The sequence below is a fragment of the Lathyrus oleraceus genome, chromosome 4 (genome assembly GCF_024323335.1).
Source record: "Lathyrus oleraceus cultivar Zhongwan6 chromosome 4, CAAS_Psat_ZW6_1.0, whole genome shotgun sequence".
NCBI classification, from domain to species: domain Eukaryota; kingdom Viridiplantae; phylum Streptophyta; class Magnoliopsida; order Fabales; family Fabaceae; genus Lathyrus; species Lathyrus oleraceus.
In genome coordinates this window covers 360836707-360846771 of record NC_066582.1, presented here as the reverse complement: position 1 = coordinate 360846771, position 10065 = coordinate 360836707, and the positions used below count along the sequence as shown (strand labels likewise).

At 35.4% G+C, this 10065-nt stretch overlaps 1 pseudogene; it reads left to right on the top strand.

Moving 5' to 3' along the window:
• The first annotated feature begins 7582 nt into the window (after positions 1-7582).
• On the top strand, positions 7583-7682 carry LOC127077252 (uncharacterized; annotated as a pseudogene).
• Positions 7683-10065: the final 2383 nt, after the last annotated feature.

Genomic DNA, 10065 nt, shown 5'->3' with positions numbered 1-10065 from the left:
TAGTCTATTGAGGCAGAAATGACTATTTATCAAAGTTAAGTAGAATAGCTGAATAAGGCTGCAATGACTCATTCTCAATATCCAATAAGATTGTCTAATAAGGTGACAAGGATCCCTCGTAAGGTCTAGCAAGATAGTCGGAGAAGGTGACAAGGATCCCCTTGTAAGGGTCCAACAAAAAAGTTTAATAAGGCTGCAAGGATCCTTGTATATTGGTCCAATAAGATAATTTAATAAGACAACAAGAATCTGTTTGTAAAGGTCCAACAAGATAACCATATAAGACAATAAGGATTTGTTTGTAGAGGTCCAACAAAAGACACTAATAAGGCGGTAAGGATCCTTTCGTAAGGGTCCATCGTGATAGGCTGATAAGGCGATAATGACCCCTTTGTAAGCGTCAAGCAAGATAGCATGATAAGGCGTCAAAAATCCTTTTGTAAATGTCCAACAAGATTTTCTAATAAGACGACAAGGATATCTTTGTAAGAGTCCAACAAAATAGAATGTTAACGCAATAACGATCCCTTTGTACGGGTCCATCATGATTCCCTCATAAGGCATAAATGATCCCTTTGTAAAGGTTCAGTGAGATCTATAACATATAACAAACTCATGGCACCAGTAAGTTAAGAATATGTGACGCCACATTAAAAACGCATGTCATTGTCGGAGGAAAGAGTGTCACCCGTTGGACTGAAAAGTGACTTAGGCAAAAATTAGGGCATCCCGTTGGATGGAATAAAAGTAGTCCAGGAAAAAATTAGGGATAAAAAGCAGAAAAGAAGGAAAGTAAAAAAGGAGGATTACCAAAAATTATAAACAAAAGAAAGAACAAGAACCAACTTGTATGAATACCAAACAAAAAGTAGGTAACTGTCACCTCAAGCAAAAAAACATAATGGATTCTCAAACCATAACATCTTCACCTTTAAACTCTCTTAGAAATTGAATGTTGTGTAGAATTAGCTGAATGTAGAACATAAGGTTGTCATGGAGAATGGGGTGGGTTAAAATTTGAATTTTAAGCCTCATATCCTTTGTTTTAAAAACAGTGAACCATGCTGATGGATATTTTCCGCAAGTATACGGAGTGTATCTGAGTAATATAAAAGGTTATCGAATCCACGGAGACCTAATGGTCAATCTACCATTTTCTATTGCTACGGTGTTTATCTAAGGTGGTTGTAAAAGATTGGGAATAGGAACAATAAAGTAAAAATAATGGACTTGAATAAATTCATAAATATAATACCGGGATATGGATCTCATCGATCAATAGTACACTTACTATTCCTAAGTAGAACTACTTACGGGACAATATGTTCTTCCTTGTAAAAGAACTAATTAAAAAGGAATCGTCACTCTCGCGTATTCGAAACCAGGTTTTACTCTCTAAATTAGACCGTCCGCTCTTGCTTGCCCGATGCGCTTTGCATTAAAATAGTGAAATCCTTTTTTAGAAATTAGATTCTGTTGCTTAGTAAAAATAATAATTTTGGTTGGAAATTTTGACTTTAAAGGGTTCCCGACTTTCACTCGGATAACCGGATTCTAAACTGCTAAACGTGTCTAAAAATAGTTTTAAAATCACTTTCTAGAAATATCAACTTCTCCTAATTAATTAACAAAGTGCTCTCGCGGTGTTTATTAATCAAAAACTTAACAATTTTATCTTAGGTACCTGACGAATTTCGATCTTACCCCGCGTATTTACGATCCTACTCTCGTAGTAATCTGTCCAATTTAATTTCTGAAAATTTGAGATAAAAACCAAAATAACCCTGATAGTAATCCTAAAGAAATAACAAATTGAGTATCGTCGAATCGACGGTCCTCACATTCCAGCATCAGTAGATTAGTTGGACATGGTCATAGTAAACAATAAAGTGATGGGTTGAAAATTAAACATAACAAGCGATTTAATTAAAATTACGAACGTGCAGTGAAATAAATTTAACTTCGAATTTAAGGCAAGGCAAGAAATAAGTATGAATATTATGAGTAATATTTATACTTGATTGACCCGTGTAGCGGTAAATTCATGACCATCAAGCTATGGATAAGCTAGACATCAATAAAACCAGAGTCGCCACCGTGCTTTTATTGTTTCCAAGGGAAAAGGGAAAAGTACGAATAAAACCCAAAAGATAAGAAGATTTCAAATCAAAACTAATAAAATGGCAGAGATTACAGGTAAGGGGGTTGGTTACACAAAGGGAAGGCGTTAACACCCAAAGTGTCCTAGGTACTCCTAGGGAGCCCTTTTTTGTATGCATGTGTATTTTTGTACAAAAGATGTTTGTAATAAATAGAGTGGATGGATGAGAAAAGAATTCATTAGTTATATTTTTGTGTTTGACAAGACCTTCGGACTTGTGGCTACATACCAACATAAAATGAGGGATCAAAACCTCGTAGTTCGTGATAACAATTTCAAAGTGGATGCATTGCTTTTAACAAAAGTTTAAGTTTAACAAAGGCACAAAAGGCCTAAAAAGGTTTGAACGGGTGTTAGTTCTTTTTGGTTTTTAAAATTTTTAGTCAAGTATAGTTATGTTCATTTACAAGTTTGATTAAGAAAAGAGTTTTAAAATGCAACGACATAAGGCCAAAGTTTCTAATTTGCAATATGGTCTAAGTTAAAAAACACAAGCAAAGAAGATTTTAAAAGGAGGGAGAGATTTGAAATTAAAGAAGTGGGGAAGAGATGAAGAGACTAATCCTAAGCAAAAATTAAAAGTTAAAAGTTGAAAAGGTCTGACCAATGGGCTGCAATCCAATAGACAAGAATGTCATATAGAAACCCAAATTTCCCTTGGACTTTAGAATCAAGCAATATCAATACGCAAATAGCAAGATGAAGAGCAAGGCATCAAATAAAGATAGCCACATCCAAGCTTAGCAACTTCATGATCTTCTTAAAAATTTCCCATGTATCAGATGGCTTCAAAGATGGCATAAGACACATGTTCAAAATAACAGCTTCAATATGATCATGTTGCAGATGAACTCAAATGAATCTTCAACATTGTATCAGGTGAATGTTTTTTTCACAAGTACTTGGTTTTATGAAAGTTGGCATTGGCCAAGTCCTTTGCATAGGGAGTGTTGCCTAGATTCTAAGTCCAATAGTCTCAGATCAAACCAATAGTCCACACAAATTATTTTTTAGGGTTTTTGTTCTTATTATGTACATTAAGGTCAAAAGACCACACAAACAACCAAGTATATACAAAGACAATATCATAAAATATGGCCCAAGTGGGCAAAGTGAAAATGGCATTAAAGTAAACAAATTAAATGGTATGAATAATGGCAAATGAATAAAAGCTTAAAATTTAAAGTGCATAAAAGTAAATGACTTGAAATTAAATGTTAGTTGTTAGCTAATTAGAAGTTAGTGTTGCTTTTGCTTTGTTTTTTTGTTTAAATCATTCTTTGGAGAACACTCAACCCACTTATCACAAGCATTATTCCTTGAGCCAAGACATCTTCCAAAGGAAGGAAAAAAGGTCAAGTTTCCACATAATACCATGAAAGAGGGGAGACTTACAATCTCACTTACTAGAATGCTATTCCTTTTTGTGTCACAAATTTAGCGTTATGTTAAGCAATCGTAATTGGACTTATGTAGAAGTCACAACTATTTGAGGTCGGACAATAGAATTTTGGTGTTAATGCATGTTAGAGCATAGTATAATGGACTATGCTCATGAAACATATCACACACAAAAAGAATATGTAAAGTGGTGGACCTAATCTCATTCATACTCTTGTTGATTTTGCAATCAACTAGCCTTAGGATATAGAGATATCATATGTCCATGATATGAATGAATAAAGAATGAGGATGAGATGAAGAGGGAGGGGGAATGGAATCAACACAAATTGGTCAAAGGAGGACTTTTACCAAATTAAGATCATTCGTTCATTTTGGAAGATGAAATGTACATTTCATTAATCCCCTAAATCCAATGATCTTAACCTAACAAAATCAAATCAACCTTGACCAAGGCCCAACAACACAAGTCAATTAAAATGGCTCTACACAATTTATTTGACATTTAAAAAATTAAAAATAATCAAAATATGCATTAAATTAAATAATGGTTGGTAAATTTCCTAAAACCCCATCAAAACACCAAAGAAATGGCCATGAGATTTATCATAGGTCAAACAAGGTCAAAGGACCTTGGAGAAAAAATTTCATAAGTTTTGAAAACTTAAAACTATTTTTAAACAATTAAAAATATTCACAAAATCAATTAAATCATGAAAAATATTAATAATGATCCAAAAAATCATTTTTTTTAGAAAATGAAAGAGGATTTTATTTTAAAAAAATTGGTGAAGCTCTCATATTTTTTGGATCAATATTAAAATTAAAATAAATTAATGAAAATAACACAATTAAAATGAAATTCAAATAATCAGAAAAAGCGTGTAATTCAAAACAAGTAATCAAAACCAACGCTCGTGATTAAAACAAATTGAATAGATCATGTGGCTCTGGACCTTGCCAACTCACCACCGAAGCAAATCTCCGGTCACCTTCTCAGGCGACCTCATCGGACTGGTCCAATCATAACCATCACTCAAATAAAAAAGAAGGACTTCAGACAACATGTGGCTCTGAGCACGAATTTGACCTTAACTTATCCTAACTCCAAGTATATTGAGAGATACATGGAGTTGAAATTTGAGGTGCATGATATGAGTTGCTTCGATTTGACCTCAAAGCAACTCAATCTTCTTGCCTACATTGGTAGGACTTCAGACAACTAAGGAACCAAGAGAATTATGGAGAATTTAGTGAGAATCAAAGAGATAAAATTTGTGGAAAATACCTTCAATGCAGGTCAGAATTTGCTTGCTCTTGCTTTGATTCGTGCTTGATCTCACTCAGGAAGCTTGCAGAAGTAGATTAGAATCAAACAAAGGCTTTGGATCCATGGAGTTTTGAATCTCAAAACAATGAGATTCAAACTCAATTTTCAAAGAAAATTCTCAGGATTATCCTTTCAAATGGAAGGGTTTGGGGTCTTAGAGCAAAACTAACGCGAGGGGATCCTCAATTATGAACCTAGAGGCTTCTATTTATAGTTGAATCACATGTTATTTGCACCTTCAAATTGAATTTCCAAATTTGGCAATGGATGATGCATGCTTGCATGGGCGTGTACAGGCCCATGAAGTCACTCTTTTAGGTCCATAATCAAGTGTGAATGAGTCTGAAATCAACTTGGAATGCAAGGCAATTGTACACAGTTGTTTGAAGTTTTTATTTTGCCAAATGATGATGCCATGTTCAAGCCATGCGCAGACCATTCAAATCTTATCCAAAATGGATGAAATTGGACTTTTTTGGAAATTTTAGATCAATAGGAACAACTCTTATGTTTAACACTTTTCCATTTGAAGCTTGTATCATGGTGAATTTTGAGGTGGAAGTTTGGAAATTTTAACATATCAAAAAAAATTCTAGTGTCAAGCCATATGTTCACTTATTCTATCTTGGCTAACTTTTTGTGTGAGCTTCAAATGAGAAAAGTGTATTCATAAATGTCATAGATATTTTAAAGTCCTTCAAAATAGTCACAATTTGACCTCATTTGGATTTAATATGAATGAGTTATGCATTTTTGAAGTTTAGGAAAATCACTTGTTCAATGGTATTGGTCCAAAATGACCTATAATGTATCCTCATATCACATGCTCATAAAAGTTGAATTAGCTCTTCATACAAACATAAAAGTTGAATTAGATACCTTGAAATTGATTTTACAACTTGGAAATCCTTCATCTCATAAAATTGAGCAAGTTATGGCCTTGGGAAGTTGACCTCTAAATTAGGGTTTAGACAAAATGACCTATAATCTTTCAACATAAAAAATGACTTTCCAAGAAAAACTAGCTCTAGAACTTAACATGAAAGTTGTTTGTAATGTTATTTAGAGTAACTTTTCTCTTGTAAGTATTTTCATATGATAAACATTGTAGGAGATAGGGTCTAGGGGACCCCAGTTTTGATCAGATGAAATCCTTTGGTCAACCACCATCAACCAACTTGCTAGCTTGCAATTCTCTTGACTTTTGGGACTCATGGGAGATCATATACGCATAAGATAATGGAATTTTAAGTATCCCTTGAAGTATTTGATCAAAGGTTGAAGAAGCTTGGTGAAGAAGTTACACAAGATACCCAAATTAACTAGGGTTTCCAAGGCAAACCAAATCCAAACTCTTGATGCTTTCTTGACCAAAATAACATGTAAAGATCATAGGGACTCATATATGATGTATAAATCCATTTTAGACCAATCTTGATTGTGCTCTTATCCATGAGGGTCTTAAACCCTAAATATGAGCTTGATGGATCAAAGATGATCATGTGCCTTACCTACAAAAGAGTTAGACAAATGCTAAGATATATTTTTGGTATTTTAGTTAGTAAAGATGATAAAATACAAAGTAAGATACAACCAAATGGTGTTTGGTGATCTCTCCCAATGCAAACCCAATGAATGAGGGGTAAGGAGGATGATAAGGTATGATCCCAATGCTAATGCATATTGTAGCGGGGTATTCGTTACCATTAGACATATTGACTAAATCCAAGGTAAACCATACAAGTCGAGTCGCCACCGCACTTCTATTTATCCAAAAGAATGGTTAGAAAGCGAACAAAAACCTAATAGTTTTATCGAATCAAAAACTAGTAAAAATGTCAGAGATTGGGGTAAGGGGGTTGGTTATGCAATGGGAAGGTGTTAAGCACCCAAAGCATCATAGGTACTCCTAGGGAACCCTTTTCACACTTGTTGTAAGGTTGGTATTTTGTGAAAAATTTGTTTGTGCAAACATGATTGAAGAGATGAGAAAAGAATATACAAGTTATTTATGATTTGTGTTTGAATGGATAAACCCATTGCCTACGTACCATCTTAAAAAAGATTAGGATCAAAATCTCGTAGTTCGGGGTAAAAATCTCAAAACAAGTTGGTGAATTGATTGGTCCAAAAGCCTTAAGGTCTTTTGTTATCCAAGGGAGGAAACTCAACCTAAAACCACAAATCCACCATGTGAGGATAGCTTCAACATGCTAGTGAGGGGTTAACCCTATAATAAGCATGAAAGACTCATTGTCCATCACTAAGGATATAGGTGAGTAGTATATCTACCTCAAGAGTTGACTTGCTCTGCTTGGATTCCTGTCAAGAGTTGACAATCCGTAGGAGTGTGACCTTGGATTCCACAGACCTCGCAATTCTGAGTTACAGCAGCCACGGCGGCTGGAGGTGATACGTTTAAACTTTCAATTTTCTGGACCAAAGCGTCCACTTTTGCATTGACGTGATCAAGGTTACTTATCTCGTACATGCCAGTTTTCGTTTGAGGCTTTTCCACCATTGTTCGTTCGGTTCCCCACTGATAGTGGTTTTGGGCCATGCTCTCGATAAGCTGGTAAGCATCAGCATAAGGTTTGTTCATTAATGCACCACCTGCAGCGGCGTCTATTGTTAACCTTGTGTTGTACAAGAAACCATTATAAAATGTGTGAATTACTAACCAGTCTTCCAAACCATGGTGTGGGCAAAGTCTCATCATGTCTTTGTATCTTTCCCATGCTTCGAAAAGAGACTCGTTGTCTTTCTGTTTAAATCCGTTTATCTGGGCTCTTAACATAGCTGTTTTGCTTGGCGGAAAGTATCGGGCAAGAAAAACTTTCTTCAACTCGTTCCATGTGGTGACAGAGTTGGAAGGGAGAGACTGAAGCCATCTTCTAGCGCTATCTCTTAATGAGAAAGGAAAAAGACGAAGTCGAATTGCCTCTGAAGTGACACCATTAGCCTTAACAGTATCAGCAAATTGGACAAATACGGATAAATGAAGGTTTGGATCCCCGGTAGGATTTCCAGAGAATTGGTTCTGTTGCACTGCCTGCAACAACGAAGGTTTAAGTTCAAAGTTGTTTGCTTCGATTGCGGGTGGAGCAATACTTGAATGCGGCTCATCTTGTGATGGAGCGGCGTAATCTCTAAGAGCACGAGCTGGTTCTGCCATCTCGGTTATCGAAGGAAAAATGTTTTTGAAATCAGGAAATTCTACAGGAGGGAGATTGTTTGCAGCACGATATTCCCGGATTCATCGTAGGACTCGGAGATATAGTTCGATATCGTTGATTCGTAAATAGAGCGGTTCGCCTTGTGAGCGAGTGCGTGGCATACAAATCAACGAAAGAAAGAATAGAAGAAAAAGAAACCTTAGTCTCTACAGCGTAACGGAAGAGTTACGATATCGATTAAATAAAAGTCCCCGGCAACGGCGCCAAAAACTTGATCGCTCGACTTCGTGAGTCGAGAATGGGGTACAAACTGCAAGTGCACAGTTCTATCGCGTAGTTTTAAAAGATATCGATCCCACAGGGACTTATGAATCGATATACCGTTATCTAAGGTTACTTCGTAAAGCTAAGGTGGATAATGTTTGATTGTTTGAGAAAAAGCTAAAAACTAAACTAAGATCTAGATTAAATATTAATAAAGCGGATATCGGTATGTAGTTCGTCGTAATTAGGGAATCAATCCTTTGTCGGTCTCTTGGTTTTAAAATAAATCTTTTCAGTTGACTTTATTGATTAAAAGTTTTATCTCAAACTCTCGCTCTGTTGAATAAACCATGATTTTATGTTAATGTAGCTGTCACTTATAATTAAGTCAAAAACCACTTTTTGAAAGCAATACAATCCATAGAAACTCTTTTCAAGAAAACACTGACCGTTTAAACACCCTTATCTCAAACTCTCGCTCTGTTGACTTAGGTTATATAATTAAATTCGAATGCTTAACTCTCGTCCTCACATTCAATCTTTAAAAATACTTTTTGGAAAAGATCGGAATTTAATTAACTCTAAAACTTGCTCTCGCCCTGATCTAGAATTAATGTCTAGTTTACACTGTCCAGTTAAAACCTCAAACTCTCGCTCTATTGATTTTAACTTCTTTATGTCTTTTACTTTCGTAAAAACCTTTGTTATTAAACCTGTAAATTGAGACCGTAAAAAGAGTGATTTTAATTTTAAACTTAGTTAAACCGACTTAGTCCTGATCCCTTATTCCGCTTACTTTACATACCGATATCTAAGCGAATTAGCCAGACATGCTAAACAAACTAAAATACTTATCATGCATAAACAGACTCATCCCAGGCAGATAATATAAATAAATAATAAAACAAAGCATTAAATAATAATTAAAGAACCTGAATAAGTTAAACAGTAGTCTTGAACACTCCACCACAAGCCGGTAGGATTTGTTCTTGGATTCTTCAATTAAACAACAAATTAAAACGAAGGAAATAAAAACTAGATTCTAACGTAAGGTTAGATCCGGTAAAAAGGTACACAATAGTTTCCGGTGTAGAAACTATTGTGCGAAAAGAATTGACTAAATGCTAAAAAGGAAAATAGAAATTGCAAGAAAAATAGTGTAGAACTCGTAAAAATAATAGAGAAACAATGCCTAAGCTGCTGGAAAAGAAAATATGCAAAAGCGAAAACGGCAAAGAAAATTGTGGAAAAGCGTGGAACCCTTTTAGGTTTGGCAAGTGGCTATTTATATTGGTGCACTTGAGTAACTGCTTCCGCTTCCAAAGGTCTTCAACGTGCAAAGTATTTAGGCGTGGACATCGGCTTCAACTCTCCCTCAACGTCTCTGAAGCATTGCTTGCGCCAAAAATGTAGGGGACTGGTGTGACGTTCGTCACACCATGTGTGACGTTCGTCACAGGAGTGTGCAAGGCGTGACACTCGTCACAGCCTCTGTGACGCCCGTCACAGGCACAACACCTGTGTTCTTGTACTTTGGGCTGGGCTTTGACATTTGGTTCATTTTCTCTCTTTTTGCACCTCATTTTCTTCCATTTTTACTTGCGCTTCAAAATAAGCCACCTGAGACAAATAGGAAGAAAATACCGCATAATATCTAATAAAATGAAGTGAACTGGAATAAATAATGATAAAATTTAATTGAATTAAGTCCTAAAATATGATATAATTTCATG